The sequence below is a fragment of the Alosa alosa genome, chromosome 12 (genome assembly GCF_017589495.1).
Source record: "Alosa alosa isolate M-15738 ecotype Scorff River chromosome 12, AALO_Geno_1.1, whole genome shotgun sequence".
NCBI lineage: Eukaryota > Metazoa > Chordata > Actinopteri > Clupeiformes > Clupeidae > Alosa > Alosa alosa.
In genome coordinates this window covers 27,522,716-27,530,215 of record NC_063200.1, presented here as the reverse complement: position 1 = coordinate 27,530,215, position 7,500 = coordinate 27,522,716, and the positions used below count along the sequence as shown (strand labels likewise).

Here is a 7,500-nt window from a genome sequence, read left to right as displayed (position 1 = left end):
TAATTGGTTTGAGGTAAGCTAAAAGGAGCTCTGTAAAGTGTTGCTGTAAGCTGTTGGCAACCAGAGGGTTGGAATTTAGAAATACTAAAAACATAAATAACAAAGACCAAATACTGTTAAATATTATGAGGTTGTCAGAAAATTGTCAACATGTACATGCCAGAGAAATTGAAGCTGCAGCATATTACATAGAAAAACAAGAGCATGTATGGATTTAATGTTGCAGAAAATATGGTGACAATTACTTAGGATGAAGAAGCTTTCTGTGTGAGGACGAACTGTAAATTCTAGTGGGAGTCTCTCTCTCTCTCTCTCTCTGTGTGTGTGTGTGTGTGTGTGTGTGTGTGTGTCGGATATCAAATGACAGTGGAAAAATGTTTTCATTGGAAACAGGAGTTCCACTCAAAGACATCATGCACACTGCTGATGGAGCAACTTTCACAACCCATACATGCCGTTCTCACGCTGCGCTCTGGCTAGTCAGCACAAACTGTCATCCGCCACGCACTGTTCAATCAAACGCAGCCACTAATGAACTTGGCATAACAACCTTATGTCCAAATCACACGCACAAATTATACATGTGCTCATTCAGACATGCCTGGAATGGAGGAGAGAAGAAACACTCCAAAAAGAAAACATTTCGAAGAGAGCATATAACCCTCTCATGAACCGTGTGAGAGTTAACCCATGGGCCAGTACATTAATTATTTCTCATCTTCACCACATACCATTAACCCGACTAATTAGAGCTTGTGATGAGATAATAAGATAAAGCCGGGATAAAAGAATCGCTCTCATCATCAGGAGTCGAGCACTTTATCTGAGCAAACAATCCAAACAGATACCTTTAGAAACAGATAACGCCCTTCCGGAGGGTAGGCTTGTGTTTTTTTTCCTTTTTTTTTCATGTTGAAAGCGTTTTTTAGAAAACACAATAACGCTCGTCGGCGAATGGTCGAGTGTTGGCGCATGACGGCGCTGTAAAGTCGTGAAAGCGTGGCGGAGGACATGTTTGTTTGGGGGCACTGCGGGGACACTCTGAACCCCTGGCCCCAGGTCTGCTGGGGCCTCTGCCTGTCCAAAACATCATTAAAACCACCAGAACAAATGATGAAATACTCGACATTCCGCCACACTTGCGTACACACAAACACACACACACACACACACACACACACACACACACACACACATTAGGATCGAACGTGGCAGCCGAACAAGAATGCTTTGACGGTACTAGAACAAATTAGCCGACCAGGGAGGGCGTCCGTCGTCTATGTTTGGGAGTTGATCACGCCTGTCTCTAACCCACACGGTTCGCCTGTCAATGCTGCTCTGTGGGAAAGCAAACAGCGAAAAATGGATGGCAGCATTCCGGGAGCCCTCTCCCTCCAGTCCCCTGTTCCATGCATGCTTGTTATGGATGAATGCTCGACTGCGTATCACAAAGGAACCAGGTCTCTCGAGGTCTGCCAATGTATTCATCACCAGAATTGTTAGAATGCGACACACATTTTCCAAGTGTACCAAAAAAAAAGCAAAAAGCAAACGCATCTTGTTGTGCACAGATGACTGAGTTCATTTGGAGGCACTCCTTGGGAAATAACTGCCGCTGAATTGGATGCCCTCCGTCACCTACCCCAGGTGACAGAGGGTGTGAAAAGGGCTCCGGCAGAGGCTCCCCGGCGGGCACTTAATCCAAATGGAAGCGGATGAGACGGAATTCACCCGTGGCGCCTAGTGCCCGGGTCTCTGCCCGCTGTTGCTGTGCGGAAAGGAGAAGTGCACGGCAGGAAACACACTTCTCCAAGTCCGCGCAAAGTTCCATTACCCAGAAGAGCATGCCCTTGAAGAACACAAGTGTCAATAGAAGTCCTTCAGCAAAAAAAGATTTGCTCCAACATCCATTTCAGGCTTCTTTACTAAAGTCCTTTTGTCTCCATGGAAACCACATAGGAATGTTAATCTTTACAATGTTGTTAAATACCAAGATATGTTTGAATGGCTTGCAATGTTATAATGCATCCTCCTTTTAGTCCTTAAAGAGAGACCCATAGATGTTGTTGAAATGTTGATCCTATTATCTAATATGATTTTACAGGCACACACACACACACACACACACACACACACACACACACACCATTGCTAGTGAGCGGAGCTGAGCGGTGTGAATATCCCGCTCCTCGCTCAGGTGGCTGTTCACTCGGCCGCTCCTCCGCTCAAATTCACGTCAGGCCGCTCCGCTCAATTTCGCTCTCCGCTCCACTTCCAAATCCTCCCGCTCCAGTGAAATCGCTCCAATTTAAAAGAGGGAGAAATAATCTACAAGCCGAATTGTCACCTTTGAAAACTTAAATCCCAAAGAACTGGCAATGTCAATCAATAGAACATGTATTGTAAAAGATAGCCTGCAACACCGACAGTGCAACAACGAACAAGCTTGGCAATGTACACATAAGCCTAAAACTAAAGGGATCAGTGAGATTAATTGCCTAAATAATACAGGTTTAGCATCCAAGTTTTACTTCAGCCTTACTTAAAGCATAGGCGATTCAAATGGCTCACGTTTCCTTTGCTCTCTGTAGCACATTCATGTTTCCGTGTCTCATCATGTGTCTTCTTAAATTCCAATGTGTCTTCTTTACATTGTTTGTATCTAGTTGTTTTGTAGGAATAGTACATTTGTAAGCCCTATGACTTTCAGTTTCCTTTCTAAAATATTTAGGGACTTCATCCCCAATGAACTCACTGTAACGTCGGCACGCTGGACTATGCTACGGACTCTGGGACAATGCATTCTGGGATACAGGGGAGAACTCTGGGGGTTGTTTGTGTGTGTTAATGCCTTTATTTACTGTTTTAATGTCCGTGTTTTAGTGTAGCGTGTTACCCTTTTAGGTCTTCCTCGTGTGTGATCCTTTTTGTGTGGGCGGCTGCGTCCACCCTTGTATGTGTAGTGTGTGTGCGCGTTTTACATGCCTAGTGTGTGCTGTTTTCGTGGTCTACGTCCCTGCCCCTGTTGCTAATGCTAGCCACTGAAAGCAATTTCCATACCTAGCTGCGGCTAAACCTAATCCTAATCCATTACATTACTATGCTGAGTGTCTTTGTTATGAAATTAAACGGTTTTAGTTTCATTATAAAGACATGTGTTCTGGGTGGATTTGGGCATGATTCAGACTCGTGGTGTAAGCGGTGCTAGAGCGAAAAAGAGCGGCCGCTCCGGTCTCTGAATTGGAAAACGCTCTGCGCTCCAACAAAATTCCATCCGCTCCACTCCTCGCTCGCGCTCCACTCACTAGCTCTGACACACACACACACACACACACACACACATAGAGACAGATGGACCCACTGATCTGTTAGGTGGCCAAGGGTAAAAATATCATAGTGAATATGATCATATCTCTTGCTATATGAAACATATGACATTCATTGAGGGATGAAACTCTTTGTTCCCACTCGAGTGTGCCTCTTTGTCAGCACTCGCTGCAGTGTCTGTATGGAGCTGCCGGGCCACACTGCATATTTGCGGCGTACTCCGAGCATTATGGCATTAAAAAAACCCTACCATGAGAGAAGCCCTGTTTTCATTTTGACAAAGCACAATATGCGTCGGTCGGTCTGGAACGTCGCCTCAGGTTCCTTGCACCCAGCCTCGTGTGCATTCTTAACAGAGGCCTGTTATTGTTTCTGTCGCCCGTACGTTGGGCAGGAAGGACAGGGTTCGAGCGTGCAGTTGATCATGACCCCCCCACCCCCCCACCATCTCCCACACTGACCTCCTTCATGACACGACCTGTGAAATACAGCACACCTCTCTTCAATGTTTTGGCTGGACGCACCTAGCTTGTATTTCTTACAGCACTCGAGGGGTTAACCCTCCTCCCCCTCTTTTCCCTGCCTCCCCCCTTTAGAGACTGGGGGGACCACTGCTGAAAATGATCCGCTTGAAACATGATCACGCACTTGACTTTTTGTTCTCTCTCTCTCTTTCCCTCTCTCTCTCCCCCTCTCTCTCTCCCTTTCCCTTTCTCTCTCCCCCTCTCTCTCTCCCTTTCCCTCTCTCTCTCTCTCTCTTCCCCTCTCTCTCCCTCTCTCTCTCTTTCTCTCTCTCCCGCCTCTACTGCAAATGGAGGGATCACATGTGGCTGTGAAATAACAAAACAGACACATTTTCTTCATTAGAGGTCCCTCTCCCTGCACAGGCTCGGCCGAGGCCACAGTTTGCTTCCCTGCCTGCATCCTTCCTCCTTTCCCCTCTCTGCTCAACGCACGCTGGGAAAACGCTCTGGCCTCTGAACCACTCACTCACTCTCTCTCTCTCTCTCTCTCTCTTTTCTCTCTCTCTTTCACTCAGAGGTATGAAGAGAGAGAGAGGCAAGTCGGAGGAAAAGAAAAACATTGTGGAATAAGAGAGAGAGATCCAGAGAAAGAATGAAATGAAAGAAAGACATGATCTAAACACATAAGTACTAGCTTATCATCAGTGACTGACAAAACTTCTCACACAAAAAAGTTCTCTCAACTCTTATCGTAAACCCTACTGAAAAACACACAGGAACCAAATTGGGATCTGGATAATTATAACAGGGATGTAAAACAGCAGAACTTTCTGGAAGTTATCCAGAGCACATGAGCGTGGAGTGGCGGTAGGATGGGACATGGGGGAAGAGGGCGGAGAGACTGTGTGTGAGTGTGTGTGTGTGTGCGTGCGGGGGTGATGGGAAGGGGGAGGCATGTTAAGCTCGTTTGGCCCTGAGGCACGAGTTTCAGGGGCCCCTCCCACCTGACCTTGTCCCAGATCACAGGTGACACCATAGGGGTCAAGGGTCAAGCGCTGTGGCGGGCTTTAATGAGTCATGGGGAAGGAGTGTGTGTGTGTGTGTGTGTGTGTCTATGGCTGTTTTTGTGTAGGATGTTGGGAAAAGCCCCAAAGGCCTCATTCCTACGACTATGTGTACATTCTGGTAACAAGCGTGTGTGTGTGTGTGTGTGTGTGTGTGTGTGTGTGTGTGTGTGCACACGCGCATGTGTGTGTGTGTGTGTGTGTGTGTGTGTGTGTGTGCGTGTGTGTCTGGGCATGTGAAGTCGTACTTCATAAACACTCTCGCCCAGAGGAAAGGGGTCTGGGACATAATGACGCTCTTGTTGATGTTTTCCTCTCATTTCCTCTGCAGCTTGTCTGAGCCCAGCTGCACTCCTCTCCCAGTCTGTGGGGCCCCACGGACACCATTACGGCTCTGGACTGCGCTGCTAGCAACACGCTAGCTCCACATGGCATTACAGGCACACATGGCTCCACCCCAACAGAAAGTGGAACCAAACAATATAATGGTTCAAGCCCCACAAAACCCCACCACGTGAGTATATGGCTCAAACCAATATGGCTCAAAACACATCACCCAGAACCCCACCATTACGGCTCAAATACAGAGATACACTTAAGCCAATGGTCTTAACATTTAGTCACACACACTCATCATACTGTTGCAGGTCTAACTTCGCAATGAGGTGCTAACACCACATACCATAACAGCCTAGGGTACAGGGAAACAGAAGCCTCCACGCAGGCTAACTCAGCTAGCCGTGTCCCCCAGGAACCCTCCCTGCCCGATGGGCATCCGAGCTCCGGAATGACCTGGATGATGGAGTGCTCTTGTCATGACTTCAACACATCCTTTGGCTTGTGTAGTATACACTCAGCGCCACGGCCAATCGGAGAGGCTGGCACGGGGCCCAGCGTTGCTGTCAGGTCAGAGGAGGGGAGGGGGTGTGGTTTACTTAGCGCTGCCACCAACTCCTCCGCTCTGCAGCTTGTTTTAGTTCTGCAAGCATCCATGCGTAGCAGAGACTCCAGCACCGACGGCCACACAATGGACCCTCATTGTAACCCCTCCATTTGCAGGTGTGTTAAGACTGTGAGAGACTGTGTCTATGTGTGTGTGTGTGTGTGTGTGTGTGTGTGTGTGTGCTGGTCTGTCTCACCTGGATAAATCTTGCTGTGTTCTGTCGTTACCTCACACTCCGGGCAAGGACGCGAGACGGCAGGTGTTAATTAGCGTCCGCTCCTCGGGCCCCTGCGTTAAGGCCACTCGCGCGCCACTGCGGCCGTCCCAGCGGCCCGTCACACACACAGCGCCCTCTCTGTGTGACCACTACACACAGCGCCATTGTGCGGCCAATCCAATCCAGCGGCACCATGAGGTCATGCATCGTGCCTGGGTGCCCGACAAAGACCAGGCAAAAGCCACGGAGCTTAACGACCACCTCCAACCCCACCAACCCACCTCCAACCCCCACACACCCAACAGCACATAGCCCCCCCACCCCCATCTACTAATAGTCACGGATCAGGTTCCCAAACAGCCGCCAGATTGGCCAAGACTCCCCAACTCCCCGGTCAGAACACGCTGTACCCACTAAACGGGCGATGACATCACCCCCCCCCGGAACACGGTGGCTTAAGAAAACGTTGGCAGGTTTTTCGTATTAGTGGAGCTGCTGTGCGAGTCTTTAGGTCTTTAGTAGCACGACTTGAAGTGGCAATCAAGGATTTGGAGCACAGGGAGAGGGGGGTTGAGAGAGGGAATGAGAGACAAACATTTAGTTTGGTGAAAAAGAATGTAAGTGTCATTGTTGGTAAGTTAAGACAAAAGGAACACAGGGAGAAATCAGGAGTAAAAGAATCTGTGTTTGCGTGTGTGTGTGTGTGTGTGTGTGTGTGTGTGTGTGTGTGTGTGTGTGTGTGTGTGTGTGTGTGTGTGTGTGCGTGCGTTACCGTATGAAAGCCGAGATGTTTCTCTGCACCTTTGTGCTTGCATAGATATTAATGTTATGATTTATTTGTATCCATGTGTTTTTGCATGTTTGGGAGTGTATGCAAATGCAAATGTGCATGCTTGTTGTGTGTGTGTGTGTGTGTGTGTGTGTGTGTGTGTGTGTGTGTGTGTGTGTGTGTGTGTGTGCGTACATGTGTGTGTGTGTTAGGCCCACTAAGCGTCACTGCGGCCTGGCTCTCCTTCTGACCAATCTCCCAGAGAGACGCTCGTCAGAACATTCCAGAAGGAGAAGAAGGAGAAAGAGAGAGAGAGAGAGACACACATCGAGAGTAGAAAAAATGGAAGAAGGAAGAGAACAACGCAAAGAAAACCACAATGAAAAGAGACAGCATCCGTCTCGCCTCGGAGAAGAATGTACGTTTGGACATGTTGGCCAACTCCATGTGTGGCCTGTGTCTTTCTTCCATTCTGCCTGTCTCCCCCTCTCCATTTTAAAGGGATACAGCTTCAAAATGAGAACAATATTCCATACAGATGATAGAGTTGAGACACTTATCAGATTCCCTGACACACACACACACACACACACACACACACACACACACACACACACAAACAAAAGAGTCACTTTAGAAGATAATAATGTACAGATGCTTCATGAGACAAAAGAATATATTCTGCTTTGAAAAAAAGACAGTTCTGCTCAACAATG

At 48.0% G+C, this 7,500-nt stretch overlaps 1 protein-coding gene across 2 annotated transcripts in view; it reads right to left on the bottom strand.

The window, feature by feature from the left end:
• Positions 1–7,500, bottom strand: part of rxraa (retinoid X receptor, alpha a) — a 114,191-nt gene that overhangs the window by 29,500 nt on the left and 77,191 nt on the right. The gene's annotated exons all lie outside the window — the stretch shown is intronic.